This window comes from Phoca vitulina, unplaced genomic scaffold (assembly GCF_004348235.1).
Source record: "Phoca vitulina isolate PV1807 unplaced genomic scaffold, GSC_HSeal_1.0 scaffold26, whole genome shotgun sequence".
In the NCBI taxonomy this organism is placed as follows: domain Eukaryota; kingdom Metazoa; phylum Chordata; class Mammalia; order Carnivora; family Phocidae; genus Phoca; species Phoca vitulina.
In genome coordinates this window covers 24,254,149-24,271,098 of record NW_022589729.1, presented here as the reverse complement: position 1 = coordinate 24,271,098, position 16,950 = coordinate 24,254,149, and positions in this window count along the sequence as shown.

The window sequence follows — 16,950 nt, the reverse complement described above, 5'->3', positions numbered from 1 at the left end:
AAAATCAAGAGTCAGATGCTTAACTGACTGAGCCCCCCAGGTGCTCCTGGAATCTTATTTTTCAAGTTTACCACCATATGGATTATTCCCATATTAACATGTCCAGTAACTTCAGTACAATACTTTGTTCACATGCCTGTTATCAGTGTCATCTGGAGATTCACATTTTTACGTCTTTGTCTACCCAGATTCTGTAACTCAATGGACACAGATTTTTTGTAGACATCTAATCATGACATCATCCTCTCTAGGAAGTCCAAGAAACCACTTTTACTGGACATCTTGGGCAGGTGCACAATTGCCACTAGAGTTATCCAAGTTCATCAGGACATGTGCAGTACACAAGTCCTTGGTACACATTTTATAAATAGGTCACCCAGAGTTATTAATAGCATGGAGGTTGTCCTTCTATGAAAATGATGGTATTTTTTCCCCTCTGGGGATAGGGTTATAGCTCTTGTGTTTTTGTCTTTTTGCTTGCAGGTGACCACCCCTCCCCCCCAAAAAAAATCCCCTATATCTCTGGTTTACAAATAGGTGTTTCTTTCTTAGACAGTAATTACTGCTTCCTAGTTATTCAAAATAATACTGCTCAGAGGTCTTTGGTGTGTCTTTTTAGCCTTGATTTGGTCTTTGTTTGTCCCAGTTTGAGACACACCTGTTTGCTTTTTAGGCCATATTTACATGTGCATTCCAGCAGCATTGACTTGTTGACAGTATTACAGCAAGGTTGGTAGACTGGCTACGTTCCATAGCTTTGTTGTGGGTGGTCCAGTCTTGTCGAAGATGACATTAAGATCATATTCAGAAAACTACTCAAGAAGCAGTGAGTGTTTTTCATGGCAGATCCAAGGCTCAAGCACTTTTGTAGAGCATGATTTAGATGGTCAGTTAATGCTCACTGTTATCTAGTTTCCTGCATGCTGGCTTGTATAATGCGGTTTCCAAATTCTTTGCTCATATTTATAAGTATTCTTCTAACTGTAGAATCTGTTACTTTTAGATTCTTCAGTTTGATCAAAGCAGTGATTGATGTTCATCTTTAAGCCAAGTGTGTGTCAGATGCTGGGGAAGCAGAAGAGCTAGGCTGCAATGAGGTAGACTTGCCTTGGTGGATCCAGGAGGGTTTCACAGAGAAGACAACTGAGCTGAATCATGAAAAATGGGAGGTTCAATGGAAATGGAAGTGGGGAGAGTGAAGGGAAATCTAGTCACAGGGAACAAGGGTAAAAACCCAGAGATCTGAGGGATGCCTGGGTGGCTCAGTTGGTTGAGCATCCAATTCTTGGTTTCAGCTCAGGTCATGATCTCAGGGTTGTGGGATGGAGCCCTTTGTCAGGCTCCCTGTTTAGCGGGAAGTCTGCTGGAAGGTTCTCTCCCTCCCTGCCTTTTCCCACTGCTCACTCTCTCTTCCTCTCTCTCCGTCTCTCAAATAAATAAATCTTAAAAAAAAAAACCCTCAGAGATCTGATTCAGCATTACATGTTTGAGGAACTACAAACAGTAGCGATTCCATTTGTTTACTATGTGTTGGGCTCTGTTAAAATAATATTATCAATATTATTCAGTCACATAAAATTCTTTGTGGGATAAGTTGGAATGTTGACAGATAGAGTGAGTAATGATAGTGAATGTATATTTAACACTTACAATGTCCTTACAATAAAATTATCTCCATTTTATAGGACATAAAACTAAGAATGTTGACAAGATAGAGTGGATAATGATAGTGAATGTATATTTAACTCTTACAATGTCCTTATAATTAAAATTATCTCCATTTTATAGGCAATAAAACTAAGAATCAGAGATACTGAGACACACATCTACTACATATTAAAACTATCTTCATTGTCCATGTTCTTATTCCTATCCCACACTATGCTTCTGTCAAATCCTGTTAATATGACAAATCACATTCACAAGTCATATATGATAAAGCAAGTTGTAGCTTCTTCAAAGGCAGTAACTATATCTTGTAATCCCTTTCAATTCTCATAGTGACTAAAACAGGACACTAGTTTAATAATAATACTATTTTTAAAACTGCTTTTTAGCTCTGGGTTAAATAAGATGACATAAAAGTTTTAACTAAGTCTTTTGATTAGAAGTAGTTTTATTGATCTACTGATCTCACCCCACCACTACCCCCCACCACACACACAAGCCAAGATCAACAATTTTTATAGACAGATGAAATCTGGAAAATGAGGTAACAAGGTAAGAAAATTATAGTGGTACTAAAAAACATACCACGGACATTCACAATAGCCAAACTGTGGAAAGAGCTGAGATGCCCTTCAACAGATGAATGGATAAAGAAGATGTGGTCCATATATTCAATGGAATATTACTCAGCCATCAGAAAGGATGAATACCCAACTTTTACATCAACATGGATGGGACTGGAGGAGATTATGCTAAGTGAAATAAGTCAAGCAGAAAAAGTCAATTATCATATGGTTTCACTTATTTGTGGAACATAAGGAATAGCATGGAGGACATTAGGAGAAGGAAGGGAGAAATGAAGGGGGGGAAATCGGAGGGAGAGATGAACCATGAGAGACTATGGACTCTGAGAAACAAACTGAGGGTTTTAGAGGGAAGGGGGGTGGGGGGATGGGTTAGCCCAGTGATGGGTATTAAGGAGGGCACATACTGCATGGAGCACTGGGTGTTATACGAAAACAATGAATCATGGATCACCACATCAAAAACTAATGATGTATTGTATGGTGACTAGCATAATATAATAAAATTAAATTAAAAAAAAAAAAACATACCACGGACATGTAATAAGTGAAATCACTGGGCTAGATAAAAAAAAAAACTAATTGGAATAATATATTGGTAATAAATCCAAATACTTCTTGATATAAAATAGAATTATATAGGGATCCACTACTTCCTTTCTTGGGAATTCATTTTAAGGATACATCCCCTCCAAAAAATTAATCTAATATCTACAATATTAAAATATTATACACAAATCAAATGCTTAACAATGAGTAAACAATTAAATGATGAGTGACTCTCCCTTACAATTTGTCCCTCTTCTAGAGTTTACTATCTCAGTTTTCACAAAAATAAAATACCTGAAACTTGGTAATAAGGCAAAGGGAGAACACCTTGTCCTTTCAATGCCATCTGGGAGTATTGTTGGAGATGCCTTTGTGTGATTCACATATGTCGCTTGTTAAAGGCTCATATTTTGTTAAAGTACATGTTAACTTGAAGATTTTTGTCTTACCAAGATGCACATGCAAACAGTTATGATTTTATTTAATTATAGGTCATTAATGAGTTTGGTAACTAACCTAGTGATCCTATTCCAGCATCTTTTTCCACTCCTATATAACTCCTGTCCCTTTAATCCTCCTTCAAACCAGCTTTATCCTGCTGCTGATTTTCTCATTCATGATATTTGTATGAGTTGTCTAATGTCTCTTCCAACATGCCCTCTTGTCTCAGTCTCTGCGGTCAACCTTTTGCAAAGCAGTCAACATGTAGGTCAGGTGAACTCTACTCTCAAACTTCCAAAGATTGCAACACTAATAAATACAAAGTCCTAACTATGTCCTCAGCTCCAGACCTATACAGTTTGGCCTCTTGTTGACTCTGACCTCATTTTACACCTCTCTTTCATTTGATCAATATATTCCTCTTGGGCTGGATTCCTTGAGGTTTCTTCAAACTTTAAGCATGATTACAACTCAAGGCTTTTGCATTTTCTCTTTTGTTTGCCTAATGTTTGTCCCCAAGAGATTTTCATGATTCATTCTCATCCTCTTCCACATCTCTCTTTAAATGTGTCCACTTGAGAGACATTCCTGACCATCTTATCTGACAGTCTCCCATTTTCTGTCCCTTTTTTCCTGCTTCACATTTTTTCTCTTCAAAACCCTCATTGCTACCTATCATCTTATTACTTATTTATTTATTTATTGTCTGTGTCCACCACAAAAATATAAGCTGTATGAGAACAGAATTTTGGAACTTACATTCTCTGCTGTATGCCCAGTTTCTAGAGCGGTGCCTAGAATGTAGTGAGTATTAGATAAATATTGTTGGATAAATGAATGATTGGTTTAACATGATGACAAAATATTTTGCAACCATTAGAAAGTTTGAAGATGAAATGAAAACATGTATAATACTTGTATCATTTTAAGTGAAAACTTACTAAAAATTGTAAAGATCATATTGCAAAAAATTGCAAGCAATCCTACGCTTGCAAAAATAAATATAAAGAAAAATGCAAAAAATGAAAATTACTTTGTATGAATAGCAGAAGTGATTCCCGTTCTGTTTCCTAAACTTCCTTTTATTGTTATGGTGATTTTATTTTGTTTCAATACCTTTAGAAAATCATTATATAATGCCATTATATAATGACAGAGAAGAAGAAAATACCCATATTAAAGCTTCACACTCAAGTTTTTCTGCCTATTTCTTTCCTTCTGTGTTCTTTGGATTTGGATGCCCCAGGCTATGTGTGCCTAACATCCAGGACTGCCCTTGGCAAAACTGTAAATCAGGGTAAGTTTCTTTACCCTCTTTCCATCTCTTTCCCATTCTTAAGCCCCCTTTCCTTGATGCTAAGCAGAAGATATTTATCCCTGCTCTTACTAAAGGACTGCATTCTGATGATACTAAAAACTTAATTTATCATGTTTCCTAGTGGTATATTTACTTAAAGGAAAAAATCTAAATCTTAAAACAAAGTTCTAACTTTAAAAAGGTGAAATTTGAGGATTTGGGCTTATTAAAGAAAAAGCTTGATCTTCAGGTTATACTTTAAAGACACTGTCCTGGTACCTGCACCAAGGTCACAGTTTTCTTTTGCTGGGAGCCAGTCACACTGGCTTTGTCTGGAATATAAGCATGTAACCTGAATTGCCACTTTAGTCTCAAACTCAGTTGAGAAAGGAGCAAGCTGAGCATTTTTTAGTAGCCATGGCTAGTCTCCCAATTTGTGATCCACATGGAAGTTACACTTGAGGCATGCAAGTATGTCAAAATATTTCATCTTTGACAAGCAATGCTTTCCAGAGTGATGCCTAGTTCTAGCCAGTCAGTGTGGTCTTGAACTGTAATGTCATTTCTGGCAAGAACTTTCAAGCCTGCTTAATGTTAACATCAGTTGCCATAATGCACTTTGACACTGTTTGGGATTTTCCACTAGGTAATCTGACCTCTCTCAAGTCAAAATTGAAACATCCAAGAATACCTTAGAAATTGAAAAGCTCAAGTATAATCTTCAGTCTACTTGACCCATACTTGGTCCTATATATGCTACAATCAATACTGTGGAAAAAAAATCTGCAGCTCAAATATTTTCAAACCCAAATTTTTGGGGGAGGAGCTGATTAAATAAAAAAAATTGGGGGTTGTTATTCCCTTACATCACACTTTGTAAATTTTCTACATTCTTATTTAAAGTGGGATATAAATAAATACATATTCTCCTTTTTATTTATTTTCTATATGTTTCCCTTACATTCTTTACCCCATCTTTTTGTATATATATAAATCTGAGGGTGAAGATTCTGCATCGTTCTTATTTAAAAATATATGGGTGGGGCGCCTGGGTGGCTCAGTCGTTAAGCGTCTGCCTTCGGCTCAGGTCATGATCCCAGGGTCCTGGGATCGAGCCCGGCATCAGGCTCCCTGCTCAGCGGGAAGCCTGCTTCTCCCTCTCCCACTCCCCCTGCTTGTGTTCCCTCTCTAGCTGTCTCTCTCTCTGTCAAATAAATAAATAAAATCTTAAAAAATATATATATATACGGGTTAAGGGTGCCTGGGTGGCTTTATCGGTTAAGCATCTGCCTTCGGCTCAGGTCATGATCCCAAGGTCCTGGGATTGAGTTCAGCATCAGGCTCCCTGCTCAGCGGGGAGTCTGCTTCTCCCTCTCCCTCTGCCCATCCCCCCTGCTCATGCTCTCTCTCTTTGTCTCTCTCAAATAAATAAAATCTTTAAAAATATATATGGATTATTAGTCTCTGTGATAATATGTGTTTTCTCAGTGAAACAGTTACTAATTCTAAGTACACCTCTTACAACAGGTGATGAGAAACTTGATAAAATAATTGACTTGATAAAATAATTGAAAAATGAAGCTTCTTTTTCCATGAGACAGTTTTAGCAGGAGTGGGGTAGAGTGTGAGTAAAAACAGTCAGACCTCTTATTTGACTGATTTATATACTCTCCTTTTTTATTAAAAAAGTCCACTTGACTCAATTATTTATTGTACTAAAGCCCAACTCCACCCTAACTGCTGGAAGATAAATCTTATGGCATAAAGTCCTTTCCATCTTATGAATAAGTAATTCTAAGATATAACACATATTTCTTGGATTCATTAAATTCAACAAGATGGAACTGGACTCTATTTTGGGGGAACTGCTTCTAATTTCCATATTCAACACCTGAGTGAGTAAAAACTGCCTTTGCACAACTTCCACCCTCACTCCTCTCCCTCTGCGACATCAAGTCCTATTCATCTTCCTTTGCACTCTTCAAACTAGGATGGTTAATTTCAAGGCAGGTATGTGTGGTTGACTGGATGGGGAGCAAAGAGTGGTGAGAAACTGCAGAAGAACAATTTCAATGCCTACCTATTTCCTGATTGGTATTCCATTGTATTCTGTTGAAACATATGGAATTATATGTTGAGATTTAGGGGCTAGTTTTATAGCCCCATCTGGCCTTAATTCTGCAAATACAATTGTACATCATGAATTGGTCTACAATTTTGGTTTATGTCCCTCTGTTTCTGTTTGATCTGAAAATGAAATTTTACTCTGCATTAAATGAAGAAGTTGGCTACAAGTCGTCTTTATATTATTTTGAAATGAAACAGATAAAATTTTAAATCTTTAAGATTATGTCTGAAATAAAAGAAGATTGTCCTTGGAAACAAAGAATCATATCTTCCAACATGTATCCACCACAGGATTTTCTCGAAATCAGTTTTTCCTTTCTCATTTATTATTAAACTTAGCAGTATTAATATTTATTAAACACCTGTGGGGTGCCAGTAACAATTCAGAGCACATAAAAGAGGTGGTCCCTAATGTCAAAAATCTTAAAAAGCTGTTATATGCCATTGTGCTTAATCACATGCTGGCCAGAGAGGAAACATTTTTATCATCAACCGTCAGAGCTGTTGCTGTTGTTTTCTTTTGTCAAGATGTATCCATCCTACAAGTGTAATTCTAGTTAAATGCTACAAAATCTGTAGTTAATGATTTTGAGGGTGCATATCTACATCCCAACAGTCATTTTTTTCTCAAAACGAAATTAAATTTAAAAGAAAAGAAAGGAAAGAAGCTGAAAGCTAGATAAAACAATAGCTAGAAAGGAATGAATCACAAGGATTGGTGTAACAGACCCTTCCTGCTATGGAAATGACACATAGGATATAATTAAAGTGCACAGAATCAGAAGTGTAGATAATGTAGGTTACTTTCTTTCAGCTTATGTAGCACAAAGAGGATTTAATGAAAGCTAAAGGAAAATAAATTCAGCATAGACATAAGGAAGCACTTTTTCATTTTTCAAGTAATAAATGTTTAGAATGGCCTTCCGCACAAGGTCTTTGAGGTGAAGGACACTGGAGTTATTCAACAATTGGTGCCTTGCTGTAGTAAATTCTAATCTGCTAAATAGTTTTTCTCATTTCTTATGTTAATGTACAATTGAACAACAATTTTCAGTCCCTAATTAGAACCAAACCTACACAAGTGATATTCACAAGAAAGTATATGGGGCAAATGGCAGGGAATAAAAGAAACTGTCAATGCATGCCTCAAGTCAAATCACTCTTCAAATCTCAGTTACTAGGAAGAAAACACACTAATTCATTAATTTTAAGTACCATTAGAGGAATTACAAGTGTATTGACTTTTCATCCTTCAATCTATGGCTTGAATACAATTTTTAGGGTGTTGGTAATTTGGTAATTATATTAACACTAAGATCTATCTATCTCTTTATTTATTGAATCATATATATATACACATTACATATACATACATATACACATATATATGTATATACACATCCACATTAACAACAACAGCAACAACAAACAATTCAAATACCTGTGGAAAAGGAATTAATGAGACAACAGAGTTGAAACAAGTCCCCAGAGGTCATATTTGCTATGCAACGCTCCCTTCCCCCACCCCAACACATACACACACACATACACACAGCAGAACTTTATTACACAACTCAGATAATGCTTACTTTTTGTTTAAAAGCTGAAATAGAAAAGTTTTCATCCCCATACTTTTGCATGTGCAAGTCTAGACTACGTGTAATGGCATGTAATGTTTACCCACAGCACCTTGATGATGCAGCTTGTTTTCGTTTGGCTCTGGAAATTTCTTCTAGATCTAAGTAGTAAAGCTTTTATTCATTCATTCATTCATTCATTCATTCTTCCTTCTTTCCATGCATGCTCAGTGAACATTGCCAGGCTAGACAGTATGGATATAAAGATGATCAAAGCACCATCATTGACCTTTAGAGTTTAATTGGCAATATACACAAATAAGACAGTATAGAAAGAGAAATAATAAGAATGACAATGCAGCAAGATAGTACAGCATGATGAAACTATGAAGGAGATCTGCACATAGTGTCACAGAAGCACTAAGGAAAGGCATATAAATCACACCGGAAATTCAGAAAAGGATTCCTAGCAGAGAAAATGCTTGTGCTGAGTCTTAAAGGACAAGTGGACATTAACTAAACAGAGACTGTAGCCAAGGACATTTGAAGTGGAGGGAACAATATGTGAAAGAAACACCATGGTGTATTTGGCAAACAGCATTCAGAATAGCAGGTGCAAAGAACCCACATAGTACAGTGGCAGGAGACTGGGCTGGAGATATGCACAGTGTCTAGCAATGTACGGCATGATGTGAGACTCTTTAGTTGACCTTTCTCCTTGAGACTCTGGGATTCTTGGAAGGACATGAGGCATGCCCAGGTGTGAATTTGTCTGGGATATAAAGGATAGCTTCGAGGAATGTTAGCCTAAGTCAGGGAGGTTGTATCTATGTGCCATAGAGTAGTAATGAAGAACAGAGGTCTTACTGGGAACAGAGAAAAGCAGACAGATCTCCTGAGCTATAATATATAAAACCTGGTGACTAATTGTATCTGTAGATTACATGATAAGAGGAGATCTGGTATTACTCTTCATCTTCTTGGATGAGAAATACAGGAGAACAAGAACAGCTTTGGGAAAAAATTACACATTTCCCATTCCATTTAACATTTTTTTTTAAAAGATTTTATTTATTTATTTGACAGAGAGATAGAGAACACAAGTAGGGAGAGTGTCAGGCAGAGGGAGAGGGAGAAGCAGCTCTCCGATGAGCAGGGAGCCCAATGCGGGGCTCAATCCCAGGACTCTGGAATCATGACCTGAGCCGAAGGCAGCCGCTTAACTGACTGAGCCACCAAGGCGCCCTCCATTTAACATTTTTGTGGCATATCCAGATAGAGGTTACCAATGAGCTAGATAAATGTGAAACATACTGAAGATTTTGGGGTCAGTGGTTGTTAACACCATGGCTTTGGATAGAAGACTGTATAAAATGAGATAAATTTAGGGCTGAGCTTGGATGACTGTGGGTAAGGTTACAATGTATCAATATGGTAGACTATTTCACAATAGGAAAAGAAATATTTCTACACAGTGCATTCTAAAATTGAAGATCATAGACAAAGGAGAGGTTTCTGAAATACCTAAAATGAAAAAGAAAGTCCTGATTGAAATAAGTCACACTAAGTCTGAGTTTCTAACTAGATGGAAACTACTCATAATCCCTTGAAAAGGGCACACTTTAAAAGGTTTATAATTCTTAAGGATTAAGGATGCCCACCAAGTGAAACAGTTTTCTTGTTTTTATATTCTATAGAATGCTGACCCCCTATGGTTCAAGACTTCAAGGATGCTATATCTAGGACATTCTCGAAACACCTATGCTCTCTCTGTAGTAATGGTCTATTTATGTATTCATTAATTCTATAAATATCGAGCACCCTTTGGAGCCAGACACTGTTTTCAGTGCTAAAGATTGGCAGTGACAAAACCCAACATTGCCCCGATCTCATATAGTTTATGTTCTTAGTAAAAGAATGCAATTTTGGGGGCACCTGGGTGGCTCAGTCGTAAGTGTCTGCCTTCGGCTCAGGTCATGATCCCAGGGTCCTGGGATCGAGCCCCGCATCGGGCTCCCTGCTCCGCGGGAAGCCTGCTTCTCCCTCTCCCACTCCCCTCTGCTTGTGTTCCCTCTCTCACTGTCTCTCTCTCTGTCAAATAAATAAATAAAATCTTTAAAAAAAAAAAGAGAGAATGCAATTTTTGAGAGGGAGGAGATAGCTTTTGTAGAGAAGGCTGTCAAGGATGGTCTCTCTAATGAGATGACTTTCAAATGAAAGACCTTCCAAATGAGACCTAAATACAGTGAGAGAGAACTAAATGCAGTACTGGAATATATGGAGCAAGAGCATTCCAGGCTGAGGGCACAGCAAGTACAATGGCTCTGAGTGGAAAGCATTCTTGGTGTGTTTGAGAAATATCAAGAAAGCCAGTAGAATGAGAATTCAGGGATCAGCGGGGAGGATGGCATGAAATTCTGGCCAAAGTCCATACTATGTAAGTCTTTGGGAGATGAGAAGACTTCATCCATACCAACAGATAAAGTATCTTTGGAGATAAGAGTTCAGGAGAACTGATATTAATTATGTCACTCTTGCTGTTGTGTGCAGAATAGACTGCAGAGAGCCAAGAATGGAAACAAAAAAATAGTTAGGAATCTTTTATAGCAGTCTATACAAGAGATAAAATGTTCTGGACTTAGATGGTAGCAGGTGTAATTAGCAAGAAACAGCTGGGTTCAAGATATATTGCAAAGAGAGAGAGACTGGTTAGAAGAGGAACTGGCTGTCCAGTAGGAGAGAGAGTTAAGAAAGATATGAATACAGTTTATTAGTTTAGATTTTTTTTTAATTTTATTTTATTATGTTATGTTAATCACCATACATTACATCATTAGTTTTTGATGCACTGTTCCATGATTCATTGTTTGCGTATAACACCCAGTGCTCCATTCAGTACGTGCCCTCTTTAATACCCATCACCAGGCTAACCCAACCCCCCATCCCCCTCCCCTCTAGAACCCTCAGTTTCTTTCTCAGAGTCCATAGTCTCTCATGGTTCGTCTACCCCTCTGATCTCCCCCCCTTCATTTCTCCCTTCCTACTACTTCTTGTTTGTTTTTTTTTTTTAACATATAATGTATTATTTGTTTCAGAGGTACAGGTCTGTGATTCAACAGTCTTACACAATTCACAGCGCTCACCATAGCACATACCCTCCCCAATGTCTATCACCCAGCCACCCCATCCCTCCCACCCCCCACCACTCCAGCAACCCTCAGTTTGTTTCCTGAGATTAAGAATTCCTCATATCAGTGAAATCATATGATACATGTCTTTCTCTGATTGACTTATTTCACTTATTTCACTCAGCATAACACCCTCCAGTTCCATCCACATCATTGCTAATGGCAAGATTTTGATGGCTGCATAATATTCCATTGTGTATATATACCACATCTTCTTTATCCATTCATCTGTCGATAGACATCTTGGCTCTTTCCATAGTTTGGCTATTGTGGACATTGCTGCTATAAACATCGGGGTGCACGTACCCCTTCAAATCACTACATTTGTATCTTTGGGGTAAATACCCAGTAGTGCAATTGCTGGATTGTAGGATAGCTCTATTTTCAACTTTTTGAAGAACCTCCATACTGTTTTTTAGAGTGGCTGCACCAGCTTGCATTCCCACCAACAGTGTAGGAGGGTTCCCCTTTCTCCGCATCCCCGCCAACATCTTTCGTTTCCTGACTTGTTAATTTTAGCCATTCTGACTGGTGTGAGGTGGTATCTCATTGAGGTTTTGATTTGGATTTTCCTGATGCCAAGCGATGTTGAGCACTTTTTCATGTGTCTGTTGGCCATTTGGATGTCTTCTTTGGAAAAATGTCTGTTCATGTCTTCTGCCCATTTCTTGATTGGATTCTTCGTTCTTTGGATGTTGAGTTTGATAAGTTCTTCATAGATTTTGGATACTAGCCCTTTATCTGATATGTCATTTGCAAATATCTTCTCCCATTCTGTCGGTTGTCTTTCGGTTTTGTTGACTGTTTCTTTTGCTGTGCAAACACTTTTTATCTTGATAAGGTCCCAATAGTTCATTTTTGCCCTTGCTTCCCTTGCCTTTGGCGATGTTTCTAGGAAGAAGTTGCTGCGGCTGAGGTCGAAGAGGTTGCTGCCTGTGTTCTCCTTTAGCATTTTGATGGACTCCTGTCTCACATTGAGGTCTTTCAACCATTTGGAGTCTATTTTTGTGTGTGGTGTAAGGAAATGGTCCAGTTTCATTCTTCTGCATGTGGCTGTCCAATTTTGCCAACACCATTTGTTGAAGAGACTGTCTTTTTTCCATTGGACATTCTTTCCTGCTTTGTCAAAGATTAGTTGACCATAGGGTTGAGGGTCCATTTCTGGGCTCTCTATTCTGTTCCATTGATCTATGTGTCTGTTTTTGTGCCAGTACCATACTGTCTTGATGATGACAGCTTTGTAATAGAGCTGGAAGCCCGGAATTGTGATGCTGCCAGCTTTGCTTTTCTTTTTCAACATTCCTTTGGCTATTCGGGGTCTTTTCTGGTTCCATACAAATTTTAGGATTATTGGTTCCATTTCTTTGAAAAAAGTGGATGGTATTTTGATGGGGAATGCATTGAATGTGTAGATTGCTCCAGGTAGCATTGACATCTTCACAATATTTGTTCTTCCAATCCATGAGCATGGAACGTTTTTCCATTTCTTTGTGTCTTCCTCAATTTCTTTCATGAGTATTTTATAGTTTTCTGAGTACAGATCCTTTGCCTCTTTGGTTAGATTTATTCCTAGGTATCTTATGGATTGGGTTGCAATTGTAAATGAGATCGACTCTTTCATTTCTCTTTCTTCTGTCTTGTTGTTGGTGGATAGGAATGCCAGTGATTTCTGTGCATTGATTTTATATCCTGACACTTTGCTGAATTCCTGTATGAGTTCTAGCAGTTTGGGGGTGGAGTCTTTCGGGTTTTCCACATAAAGTATCATATCATCTTGCAAAGAGTGAGTTTGACTTCTTCCTTGCCAATTCATATGCCTTTTATTTCTTTTTGTTGTCTGATTGCTGTGGCTAGGACTTCTAATACTATGTTGAATAGCAGTGGTGATAATGGACATCCCTGCCGTGTTCCTGACCTTAGGGGAAAAGCTCTCAGTTTTTCCCCATTGAGGATGATATTCACTTTGGGTTTTTCATAGATGGCTTTTATGATATTGAGGTATGTACCCTCTATCCCTATCCTCTAAAGAGTTTTGATCAAGAAAGGATGCTGTACTTTGTCAAACGCTTTTTCTGCATCCATTGAGAGGATCATATGGTTCTTGTTCTTTCCTTTGTTAATGTATTGTATCACATTGATTGATTTGCGGATGTTGAACCAACCTTGCAGCCCAGGGATAAATCCCACTTGGTCGTGGTGAATAAGCCTTTTAATGTACTCTTGGATCCTATTGGCTAGTATTTTGGTGAGAATTTTTGCATCCATGTTCATCAAGGATATTGGTCTGTAATTCTCCTTTTTGATGGGGTCTTGGTCTGGTTTGGGGATCAAGGTAATGGTGGCCTCAGAAAACGAGTTTGGAAGTTTTCCTTCCATTTCTATTTTTTGGAACAGGTTCAGAAGAATAGGTATTAATTCTTCTTGAAATGTTTGGTAGAATTCCCCTGGGAAGCCATCTGGCTCTGGGCTTTTGTGTTTTGGGAGATTTTTGATGACTGCTTCAATTTCCTTAGTGGTTGTAGGTCTGTGCAGGATTTCTATTTCTTCCTGGTTCAGTTTTGGTAGTTGATACATCTCTAGGAATACATCCATTTCTTCCAGATTATCTAATTTGCTGCCATATAGTTGCTCATAATATGTTCTTATAATTGTTTGTATTTCTTTGGTGTTGGTTGTGATTTCTCCTCTTTCATTCATGATTTTATTTATTTGGGTCCTTTCTCTTTTCTTTTTGATAAGTCTGGCCAGGGGTTTATCAGTCTTATTAATTCTTTCAAAGAACCAGCTCCTAGTTTCGTTGATCTGTTCTACTGTTCTTTTGGTTTCTATTTCATTGATTTCTGCTCTGATCTTTATTATTTCTCTTCTCCTGCTGGGTTTAGGCTTTATTTGCTGTTTTTTCTCTAGCTCCTTTAGGTGTAGGGTTAGGTTTTGTACTTGAGACCTTTCTTGTTTCTTGAGAAAGGCTTGTATTGCTATATTCTTTCCTCGTAGGACTGCCTTTGCTGTATCACAAATATTTAGAACAGTTGTGTTTTCATTTTCATTGGTTTCCATGAATTTTTTTAATTCTTCTTTAATTTCCTGGTTGACCCATTCATTCTTTAGTAGGATGCTCTTTAGCCTCCATGTATTTGAGTTCTTTCCGACTTTCCTCTTGTGATTGAGTTCTAGTTTCAAAGCATTGTGGTCCGAAAATACGCAGGGAATGATCCCAATCTTTTGGTACCAGTTGTGACCTAGGATGTGATCTATTCTGGAGAATGTTCCATGGGCACTAGAGAAGAATGTGTATTCTGTTGCTTTGGGATGGAATGTTCTGAATATGTCTGTGAAGTCCATTTGGTCCAGTGTGTCATTTAAAGTCTCTATTTCCTTGTTGATCTTTTGCTAGAGCATCTGTCCATTTCAGTGAGGGGGGTGTTAAAGTCCCCCACTATTACTGTATTGTTGTCGATGTGTTTCTTTGCTTTTGTTATTAATTGGCTTATATAATTGGCTGCTCCCATGTTAGGGGCATAGATATTTACAGTTGTTAGATCTTCTTGTTGGATAGACCCTTTAAGTATGATATACTGTCCTTCCTCATCTCTTATTACAGTCTTTGGTTTAAAATCTAATTTGTCTGATATAAGGATTGCCACCCCAGCTTTCTTTTGGTGTCCATTAGCATGGTAAATTGTTTTCCACACCCTCATTTTCAATCTGGAGGTGCCTTTGGATCTAAAATGAGTCTCTTGCAGACAGCATATTGATGGGTCTTGTTTTTTAATCCAATCTGATAGCCTGTGTCTTTTGATTGGGACATTTAGCCCATTTACATTCAGGGTAACTATTAAAAGATAGGAATTTAGAGCCATTGTATTGCCTGTAAGGTGACTGTTACTCTATATTGTCTGTGTTCCTTTCTGGTTGATGTTACTTTTAGGCTCTCTCTTTGCTTAGAGGACCCCTTTCAATATTTCTTGTAGGGCTGGTTTCGTGTTTGCAAATTCCTTTAGTTTTTGTTTGTCCTGGAAGCTTTTTATCTCTCCTATTTTCAATGACAGCCTAGCTGGATATAGTATTCTTGGCTGCATATTTTTCTCATTTAGTGCTCTGAATAGATCATGCCAGTCCTTTCTGGCCTGCCAGGTCTCTGTGGATAGGTCTCTTGCCAACCTCATGTTTCTACCATTGTAGGTTACATATCTCTTCTCCCGAGCTGCTTTCAGGATTTTCTCTTTGTCTCTGAGACTCGTAAGTTTTACTATTAGATGTCGGGGTGTTGACCTATTTTTATTGATTTTGAGAGGGGTTCTCTGTGCCTCCTGGATTTTGATGCCTGTTTCCTTCCCCAAATTAGGGAAGTTCTCTGCTATAATTTGCTCCAATATACCTTCTGCCCCTCTCTCTCTTTCTTCTTCTTCTGGGATCCCAATTATTCTAATGTTGTTTTGTCTTATGGTGTCGCTTATCTCTCGAAATCTGCCCTCGTGATCCAGTAGTTGTTTATCTCTCTTTTTCTCAGCTTCTTTATTTTCCATCATTTGGTCTTCTATATCACCTATTCTCTCTTCTGCCTCATTTATCCTAGCAGTTAGAGCCTCCATTTTTGATTGCACCTCATTAATAGCCTTTTTGATTTCGACTTGGTTAGATTTTAGTCCTTTTATTTCTCCAGAAAGAGTTTCCCTAATAACTTCCATGCTTTTTTCAAACCCAGCTAGTATCTTTAAAATCATCATTTTGATCTCTGGTTCTGACATCATACTAATGTCTGTATTGATTAGGTCCCTGGCAGTCGGTACTGCCTCTTGTTCTTTTTGTTGAGGTGATTTTTTCCTTCTTGTCATTTTGTCCAGAGGAGAATAGATGAATGAGAGAACAAAATGCTAACAGGGTAACAATGACCCCAGAAAAATATACACTAAACAAACCAGAAGAGACCTGAAACCAGGGGAAAAGAAAGGGAAATAAAGATAAAAAAAAAAAGATAAAGATAAAAAAAAAGAATAGATCAAATATGATCAGGCTGGTGAATAGATCATTGCTGCACACTAGATTTTCTGCGTATTTTGGTCTGTTAGAAGAAACTGCCTCCCAAAATTTTAAAGAAAGAAAAGCTTATATATGTACAAAAATAAGGGTAAATACGATGAAGGGATGGAATATGACTGTAAAGATGAAAATTATAAAATATTTTATAAAAGGAATTGATAAGATATGAAGTTGGTTGAAAAAAGAAAGAAGAGAAATTTTTAAAAAAGTGGGGGAGAGAATGTGATCAGGCAGGAGACTAGAACAAAGCCATACACTAGAGATTTAGGGTAAATTTTGGTATGTTAGAAGAAATTGTATCCCAAAATTTTAAAGAGAGAACAACTTATATACATACCAAAAATAAGGTTAACTACTATGAAGGGTTAGAATATGACTCTAAAAATGAAAAATAAAAAAGATTTTTAAAAAAGGGATTGATAAGATGTTGGTTGAAAAAGGGAAAAAGAAAAATTCAAAAAAAAAAAAGAAAAAGAAAA